This window comes from Nannospalax galili, unplaced genomic scaffold, assembly GCF_000622305.1.
Source record: "Nannospalax galili isolate Female #2095 unplaced genomic scaffold, S.galili_v1.0 scaffold139, whole genome shotgun sequence".
NCBI classification, from domain to species: Eukaryota; Metazoa; Chordata; class Mammalia; order Rodentia; family Spalacidae; genus Nannospalax; species Nannospalax galili.
In genome coordinates, this window is record NW_008345884.1 from 1,930,798 (window position 1) to 1,940,673 (window position 9,876).

General features: G+C 43.2%; 1 protein-coding gene across 1 annotated transcript in view; it reads right to left on the minus strand.

Annotated features, from left to right (window-relative positions):
• Positions 1 to 1,737, minus strand: part of Cplane1 (ciliogenesis and planar polarity effector 1) — a 135,699-nt gene extending 133,962 nt beyond the window's left edge. The window contains exon 1 of the mRNA XM_029567798.1: positions 1,318 to 1,737. The gene's annotated coding sequence lies outside the window, so the exon portion shown is untranslated. The remainder of the gene's footprint in view (positions 1 to 1,317) is intronic.
• Positions 1,738 to 9,876: the final 8,139 nt, after the last annotated feature.

The following is a 9,876-nucleotide window of genomic DNA, read 5'->3' on the forward strand; positions in this document are numbered from 1 at the left end:
AACAAACTCTGTTTCAAAATGTAAAATATTAAGAGGGAGAGGGATACAGTTCAGTGGTAGAGCACTTGCTTGGCATGTAACAGTTCCTAAATTCAATCCCCAGCACAATAAACAAACAAACAAATAAATAAATAAATAAACAAACAAACAGCCTGGGGACAGCCCAAAGTAAGATGAGCCTGGCAAGTCCCATTCCATACTTAAGTGTAGGGATACTTCTGGTAGAGGCTCACAGAGCTGAAGCAGAGTGAAGAAGATACTCAAGTGGAACCACAGTGTGAATGCAGAGTCAGAACCCAGTCAGGGTATGAGGAATGGAATCTACAGAATGGCCCCTTACTGGAATAACCTTCGGAGGATGATCTCTCAGAGGGACAGTGCAGCACTGTATGCTGGAGTCCAGGAAGAGGGAGGACACAGAAATCATTCTGAAAGGGAATTTCAATTGACCAAACTGAGGACAATATGAACATTAAACTATTCTAATGGATTAAAAAAAATCCAAGAATTAAAATAGAAGATTGGATTCATATAAATCAATAGAACATTGATGAAAAGTGGGCTATTTGCATTAGATTCTATTGGTGACTATTCTAATAGACCGTACTAGAGAGAATGCAACTGATGTCAGTTTGGGTTTTGTGTGCTAATTCTATTACAGTTATATTTTTAAAAAATGAGTCCATACCACTCCTGGATGTGAAGGATATGGTATACACTTAAGTATTTAATCTGCCAATGATTTGTTTAAAATTCTCCAGATGTACACTTAAATTTTGCAGGTAAAATGTTAAGGTTAAAAAGCCAGTCACGGGGCTGGAGAGATGGCTCAACAGTTAAGAACACTGGTTGTTCTTGCAGAAGACCTGGGTTCGAATCCCAGCACCCACATGGCAGCTAACAACTGTCCAGTCCCAGGGGATCCGACAACCTCTTCTGACCTCCGCAGGCATTGCACGACACAGGTGCACTTACCTACATGCAGGCAATACACGCATACACATAAAATAAAAATAAATTTTTTTTTAAAAAAAGCAAATCACTTCAAGATCTCAAAATTTTCAAGATACAGGATCGAATGCATAACAGTTCATCATTTACAAGTCTAAAAATTACCTCCTGGTACACAGCAAGGATCTCTTCTGCTGCCTACTGCAAAGCCTCTCAAAACACTGACGCTACTGTATAGATAACACAGTAAGCATCGCAAAACAGGAAACTTCATAGAAGAATAAAGAAAAATAGGCTCAATCACACAAAATATATCAGCAGGGTAATACGTTAAGTCTATGGGGATGGGGAAAAAAAAAAGAGTACCTTTATTTAAAACAAATCGGCGAATGCAATTCCAAGAGAATAAATCAAGTTCTGCGGTTTCCGCCACCGAGACTAGGAAACTGCGTCCATCCCTCCTTGCTCACGTCGTTCGTCACTGGCTAAGGTCAAAACGGACCCTTAAGAGGTGCTGGGGACACCGCGGGTACCGGAGACCCCTGGGAGATGCCAGGGACAGCTCGAGGGGTGCTGGGGACCCGGCGGGGAAGGCCTGGAAGAGCTCGGGAGAGAAGGGCGGGCAGGTCCGGGCGACCGCGGGGAAGAGGGCGGTCCGGGATAGCAAGATCCGAGGCTGTGGGGAGACCGCGGACCACGTGGCCCGATTCCGCGGCAGTTACCTCCCCGGGAGGGCGAGAGCCCAGGGCGCAGCTGGACAGCCCAGTCCCACCCCGTGGGACGCCCAGCAGGCCAGCCGCGTCCTAGAGACAAGGGGGCGGAGTGGCCCAATGCGCATGCTCCGTGCTGCCCGAGAGGGCGGGAACCTGGCGCCTGCTTTCTGCGCCCGGCTCCTCGTCTCCAGCACCCCGGCCTGACCTGTGTGCCTCTAGCATCCGCTGGGGATTCCCTTCTTCTGCCCCCTCTCCTGGCCTCCCTCTCTTACTTCAGCGGTCCCTTGGCAGCACCTGCTCGGTCCAGGCCTTCCTCAGACACTAGTCTTTTGAGTTCCCGGACATTGTAGTGTTGTAAAGAGCCTTTCAGAGGCGCTATTTTAAGAGCACATACCTTATCCATTGGCTGTCACCTCCCTAGAGGAGACCTCCATAGACCTAAAAGAAAGGGGTTGACTGCCCTCCACAGACTGAAGAAATGCATTTTCCTATTCAGCATGTTTTTTATTTATATTGACTATATTTCGTCTCTTGAGAAATATCTATTAAGAGTATTTTCCCCTTTTCTTGACTTATTTATTTTTATGTGTATGAATATTTTGGCTGTATGTAAGTGCACCCGATCATGCAACGCCCGCGGTCGCCAGAAGAGGGCGATGGATCCCCTGGCAGTAGAGTTATTGATGGTTGTTAGCTGTCATGTGAGTGCTGGGAACCAAACCCAGGTCCTCTGCATGAGCAGCCAGTGCTCTTAACCACTGAACCATTTCTTTAGCCCCTCATTTGCCCTTTTATTCTTTTTTGGTCTTTTTGAGACAAAGTCTCCCTGTAGCCCCAGCTGTCCTGGAACTCACTATGTAAATATCCTTTGTGTATTAATAATGCTTAAAATTTTTAACCCTGTCTTCAAAACCTTACCTTACTATTATTTCTCATTACTCATAGTAAGAAAGATACCTGAAGTTTTTGCTACAGTTATTGTAACCCAATTTTTTTTTCTGTCTTTTTGAGACAGGGTCTCCCTGTAGCCCCAGCTGTCCTGGAACTCACTATGTAGATCAGACTGGCCTTGAACTCACAGAGATCTGCCTGCCTCTGCCTCCCGAGTTCTGGGATTAAAGGCATGTGCCACCACACCTGGCTTAATATATTTTTTAATTGAATTTTTGTGTATTTCATAGGCAACATCTTAGTGCTCTTTATACCTCCTTCCCCACTGGCACCCTCCCATAGCCCCCCCCAACTGGATTTCATGCATTCTGTCATTTATGTTAAGGTCCATCAAATCAAGTTAGTGTTTCCTAATGTTCCTCAGTACAAGTTCATCCTCTGAGGTAACGGAATTACCTGTTTTTCTTGTTTTTCTTGTTGCATTATTTTCAACTCTTTACCAATATTCTGGATATTGGTCTTCTGTCATAAATAACTGGCAAATATTTTCTCCCATTCTGTAAGTTGACTCTGCTTTTGTTTACTATGAAGAAACATTTTACTTTCATGTAAATCAAGTTGCCTTTTTTTCTTCTTTTCTATGCTTTTGGAGGTCTATCCAGAAAAATACTTGCTTGTAGCAGTATCTTTAAGTAGTTTCCATATTTTTTCTCATAGTTGTTTTAGAATTTTAGGTGTTATATTAACATCTTTGATCCATTATTGTTGTTTTTCACATTTATCCATTGCTTTGTGTGTTGGTGCACATTCCAGAACTCACATGTAAAGGTCAGATGACACCTTCCTGGCATTTGGTTCTCTAATTCCACCATGTGGGTTCACAGGATCAACCCAGGTTATCAGGCTTGGCAGCAAGCAACCTTACCTGCTGAATCATTTTGCCAGCCCTGAGTTGTTTTTTAAAATAGTGGTCAGTTTCATCTTCACTAAATATCCAGTTTTCCTAGCACCATTTGTTGAAAAGTCTGTCTTTTTTATGTTCCTGGCACCTTTATTAAGAATCAGTTTCAAGCCAGGCAAGGTGGTGCATACCTTTAATCCCAGCACTTGAGAGGCAGAGGCAGGTGGATCTCTGTGAGTTTAAGGCCAGCCTGGTCTACATAGTGAGTTCCAGGACAGCTGGGGCTACAGGGAGACCCTGTCTCAAAAAGACAAAAAAAAAAAAAAAAAAAAAAAAGAATCAGTTTCCTGCCAGGCGTGGTGGTGAATGCTTTTAACTCCAGCACTTGGGAGGCAGAGGCAGGAAAATCTTGGGACTTCAAGGCCAACCTGGTCTACATAGTGAGTTCCAAACCAGCTGGGACTACAGGGAAACTGTCTCAAAAAGGAAAAAAAAAAAGATCAGTTGCCTGCTGGGCATGGTGGTGCATGCCTTTAATCCCAGCACTCACGAGGCAGAGGCAGGCAGATCTCTGTGATTTCAAGGCCAATCAGGTCTACACAGCTGAGTTTCAGGCCAGCCAGGGCTATATAGGGAGACCCTGTCACAAACAAAACACAAAAGCAACACAAACTAAATTGGTTGTGATGTATGGGGTTATTTCTGAGTAGTCTGTTCTATTGGTAAGTGTGTCTGGGTGATAATACAGTGCTGTTTTGTTACTATGTTTCTGAGGTCTGTCTAAAGATCAGGTGCTGTGAGGCTGCCAGCTTTGCTTTTTTCACTCAACATTAACTTGGCTATTAGGAGTCTTGTACTCCCCTATGAATTTTAGGATTTTTTTTCTAGGTGCATGAAGAATGTTGTTGGTATTTTGACAGGGATTGCATTGAATATATTGATGACTTTGGCTAGCTGGACTTTTTAATATTCATTTTTATTTATGTGTATGAGTACTTTGCCTATATGTGTGTAAGTGCACATTGTGTGTGAAATGCCTACAGAGGCCAGAAGAGGGCATTGGTCTTCCTGGAACTGGAGTTACAGTTTCTCTCCTTTGAGCCCCCAGAAGTCCACTCAGAACAAAACCCAAAACAGACTCACCATGGGAGGAATCAGAACTGAAGTCTCTAGGTCCCAGATGGAGGGCAGAAAAAGACAGGAAAACAGACTGAGGGTTTTCAGGGAATCCCAGACGAGCCCCCCAAAATGTTTGGGGTCCAAGGAATTCCCCAAATTGACCACTCGGATACTGAGTCTCAGTAAACAGAAGTGCTTTATTGAGGCCAACCAGCTGGGGACACAGTCTTGGAAGCTGTACTGTGACCCTGAGCAGTGAAAACACAGGGCTTTTAAGCAGGAAAAAATCACAAAAACCACAGAGCAGGGGATGTCCATAGAAACTATACACAGAATAACCAGGAAAGGATTGGAACAATCTAGGGCTGGTTTCCAGAGACTTTACCTATACAACCATTGGCTAGCTTACCTGGGGCAGAATGTTCTATCTCTTCTGCCCCAGACCATTTCCATAGAAATCATAAACAGATACCAGGAAAGGGTTTGAACAATGAAGGGGATTTCCAGAGTCAGGTGGAGGGCAGCTTTTTCTCAGAGGATAGGGAGGGGGTCTGAGGGGCACTCTCTTTCAAGACAAAAAAAAAAACAAAAAAACAATGACTGAAACCAACTTGGGAGGAAAGGGTCTATTTCATCTTACATGTCCCAGGTCACAGTCTATCACTGAGGGAAGTCAGGGTAGGAACTCAGGGCAGGAACTTGGATCACAGACCATGGAGGTAAGCCACTTACTGGTTTGCTCTCCCGGCCCGTGCTCAGCTTGCTTTCTTGTACAACACAAGACCTCCTTCCCAGGGGTGGGACTGCCCACAGTGGGCTGGGCCCTCCCACATCACTTAACATTCAAGAAAATGCCCCATAGACATGGCCACAGGCCAGTCCAATGGAAGCAGTTCTTCAGTTGAGATTCCCTCTACGCAGATGTGTCAAGTTGACAACTAAATCTATCTAGCACATGCTCACACATGTCATGCATACACACACAATAATACATAAATAAAAAGAGGGCTAAAGCCTAAATATTTATTTTGTGTTTTCTGACAGCATTCATCACACACTAACAGAATTATTTATTAGCTTGCTAGGAGAGTAAAAAGCCAGACTTCTGACAGTCAAGAATGTTAGTGATGAGGAATTTCTTAAGGGAATTGAATGGCCAAGCTGCTAGTAGCCATTCTACAAGTTTATTTTACTTTAGTGTGCATGTGTGTGACTGTGTGTGTGCATGCGCATGCGAGCGCCACACGTGAGGGTGAGAGGACAACTTTCGGAATTGGTTCTCCTTCCACCTTTATGTGGGTTCCAGTGGCTGAACTCAGGTCACCAGGCTTGGTGGCAAGCGTCTTTGCCTGATGAGTCATCTCTCTGGCTCTCATGCTGCATGTTTTGATGCACATGCACAGGCAGTTGCTACCACCTGACTGACGGTTGCCAGACAGCATCCCAGTCTGACAGGTTAGTAGAAAGTGAGGGGAAATGCATCTTAGAATGCAGAAAATACTGCAGTTGTTATAATGGACACTTTTTATCCTCAGTCTGTTCTTTTTGGTCTTTTTGAGACAGGGCCTCCCTGTAGCCCCAGCTGGCCTGGAACTCTCTTTGTAGACTAGGCTGGCCTTGACCTCAAAGAAATTGCCTGCCTCTGCCTCCCAAGCCTCAATCTGTTCTTTAGCCTCCTGATAGCAACCTAGTTGACAGCCTGACTTAGGGTATCTGATAATTCAGGTGCTCTGTATTATAAAAGTTCTAAAACTATCATTTTATCTTTTGTTTTCCTAATAAGAACCTAGTTTAATTGGACTAGAACCTAAGAACCTAGTTCCACTGAACTGCTTGTTTTCCTTCCACAGTCCAGACCAGAGTAGTTTCTCGAGCAAGACAACCTAACTTGTATTACACTGTATTCTGTTTACAAAATCTAAAACAAGCCAGCATTTATAATCAGGATGAATGGCTCAGTTTATATACAGAAAATGTGGAGAGAGGTGGACTCATCAGGAAAAGATACTTCTTCAGTTCTCAGATAAACCTATCAGAAAGGAGGATTGCAGGGGGGAGGGGGGCAGTCCCAGCACACATAATCTCAGCCCACCTAATCCTAGGATTTGGGAGATTGAGGTAGGAGGACCTTGAGTTTGAGGTCAGGAATTTGAGGATAGTCTGGGTTACATAGCAATACCCTATATTAAAAACAAAAGTTTAGCTGGGCATGATGGTACACGCCTTTAATCCCAGCACTTAGGAGGCAGAGGCAGGTGGATCTTTGTGAGTTCGAGCCCAGCCTGGTCTACATAGTGAGTTCCAGGACAGCTGGGGCTACTGGTAGACCCTGTCTCAAAAATACAAAAAAAAAAAAAAGTTTACATTTCAGATGATGGTGGCTTTGCCATGCGTATGTCAGTGGTGGCATGGAGTTACATAATGGACTTTTAAGAGCTGGCTTAACTTTTCAGGATTTTGTTTTTTTTTTTTGACTTTCTGAGAAAGGTCTCCCTATAGGCCCAGCTGGCCTGGAACTTGCTATGTAGACCAGGCTTGCCTCAAACTCACAGAGATCTGCCTGCCTCTGCCTTCTGAGTGTTGGGATTAAAGGCGTGCACCACCATGCCCAGCAAATTTTCAGGATTTTGTTGTTAGCAAATGTCTGGTTTTGACCAGAAATTGGTTGTGGAAGGATTTATGCCACAGAATTTATCAATGCTATAAATCATGGTGCCTCCCTTGCCCAAAGAAGGTTATTAAATATTTACCAACTTCCAAGGCCTTAAGTCATATGTCAATTTGGGGCAGTTAGTTGGAGTGGAGTGACATAGGACAAGCAAGCTAAGGTTCAGCTGTGGGTGCAGAGCAGTTCTGAGAGAGAGCCTCCTAAGTGGTTGTCCAGACCTCTTGTACGTACAAGGTGCCAGGGTGAGCTCATTTCCTGGAGATGCCCTTCCTTTATTCCATATTAACTCAACCTTCCTCCATGTCTCAAAATCCTGCTCATTCTTAAAGCTGAATCTATCTGGGAGCCAAAAGAGGATCTCCCTTTTTTTTTGAGTTGTGTTTTATTTTTATTTAAATGGTAAATCCTGATATATGCTTTTTCATAAAGGTTTTGTTTTATTTATTTGCATATGTGACTGTGTGTGCAGGTACCTGTAGAGGTCAGAAGAGGGTGTCACATCACTCAGAGCTGAAGTTACAGCCATTTGTGACTCTCCTGAGTGCTAGGATCTGAACTTCAGTCCACATAATTGAGCAGCCAGTTCTCTTAACCACTGAGCCATCTCTCCAGCCCCAAGAGTTCATATTACTAAAAAGTCCAACTAGGGCTGGAGAGATGGCTCAGTGGTTAAGAGCACTGGCTGCTCTTTTAGAGGACCCAAGTTTGGTTCCCAGCACCCACATGAAGGCTAACAACCATCCATAACTCCAGTTCCAGGTGATCTGACACCCTCTTCTGGCCCCCATGGGTACTGCATTATATGAGTACACTTACATGCCATCCAAATACTCATACACATAAAAGAAAAATAAATAAATAAATATTTTTTAAAAGATATAGATATAGGTAAGGACTTTCTGAATAGGATTCCAGTTGCTCAGGAAATAAGGCCAATAATTCACAAATGGGACTTTGTGAAATTAAAAAGCTTCTATACAGAGCCAGGTGTGGTGGCACATGCCTTTAATCCAAACACTTGGGAGGTAGAGGCAGGCAAATCTCTGTGAGTTCAAAGCCAGTCTGGTCTACATAGGAATCTCAAGACCAGCTGAGGCCATAAGGAGACCTGGTTTCAAAAAGACCAAAAAAAACAAACAAACAAAAAAAAAAACAAAAAAAAACTACACAGCAAAAGAATAGAGTGAAGAGAGTCTACAGAATGAGAGAAAATATTTGCCAACAATACATTTGACAAGATTACTATCTAGAATTTTTTGAAAAAATTTAAATAGCTAAATAATAAGAAAAACAACACTGCTTTAAAAAAAAAAAGGCTGCTGGGGCTGTAGAGATGGCTCAGCAGTTAAGAGCACTGGCTGTTTTTGCAGAGGACCTTGGTTCAGTTCCCATCATCCACATGGTGGCTAACAACCATCTGTAACTCCAGTTCCAGAGGACCCAATACCCTCTTCTGATCTCCATGGGCATTGCACAACATGAGTGCATTTACATGTAAGAAATACATTCATACATAAAATAATGAAAATAATATGTTTTTTAAAAAGGCTGCTGAACTGAATAGAGAAGTCTCAAAAGAAATACAAATGGCTACTATTGGGCTGGAGAGATGGCTAAGTGATTAAGAGCACTGGCTACTTTTCCAGAGGACCTGGATTCAGTTCCCAACACCTACATGATGGCTAACAACCACTTGTAACTCTAGTTCTAGGGGATCTGACACCCTCTCTGGCCTCTATGGGCATTGCATGCATATGGTACACTTACATGCATCCAGGTAAAATATTCATACATATAAAATAAAAATAAGTTCAAAAAGAAGAGATCTGTTCTCAGTAAGTTTTTAATTAAATAAACAAGTGGCTAATATGTACTTTGGGAGGGTTTGGGGGGGGGTTATTTTTTGGACACAAGTTCTCCCTGTTAGCTGCAGCTGGTCTGGAACTTGCTATGTAGACCAAGCTGACCTCCAGTCAGATGGAATTTCCAATTTAGCTGTCTCTCCAAGAATGATCTTCCAATTTCCAATTCCCACTGCAGGCATTTTTAAACTACAGGATAAACAATAGCAAGGCCTGTTTGAAATGGTTTACATTCTAGCTTTTGTCAAGGACATATGTTTTTTAATACCCTTAGCTTCTTGCTGTTTTTCCCTTTTCACATTACAGATCTGGAAGCCAGCCTGACCCAAGACAGTGGGTTTTGAAGGAGTATGCTCCCTGACTCCACTTTCAACTCATTTAACCAGCACATGACAATGTACCATTTTAATTTATATTATTCCCAAAGAAAGAGGAGATCCAAATTAATAAAATCAGAGATGAAAGGGGGTACAGATCCCAATGAAATACAAAGGATCATTAGGGAACATTTTGAAACACAAATTCCAAAATGGTGGAAAATCTAGAAGAAATGGATAAATTCCTACAATTATTACATTAAGAAAACTTAAAACATGCTGGGTGTGGTGATGCCTGCCTTTAATACTAACACTTGGGCGGCAGAGATAGGTGAATCTCTGTGAACAAGGAAGGCCAGCTTGGTCTACGTGGGATGTTCCAGTGTTCCAGGCCAGCCAGGAGCAAGACCCTGTCAAGAAGAAAGGGGGAGGGGGCGAGAGGGGAGAGGAGGGG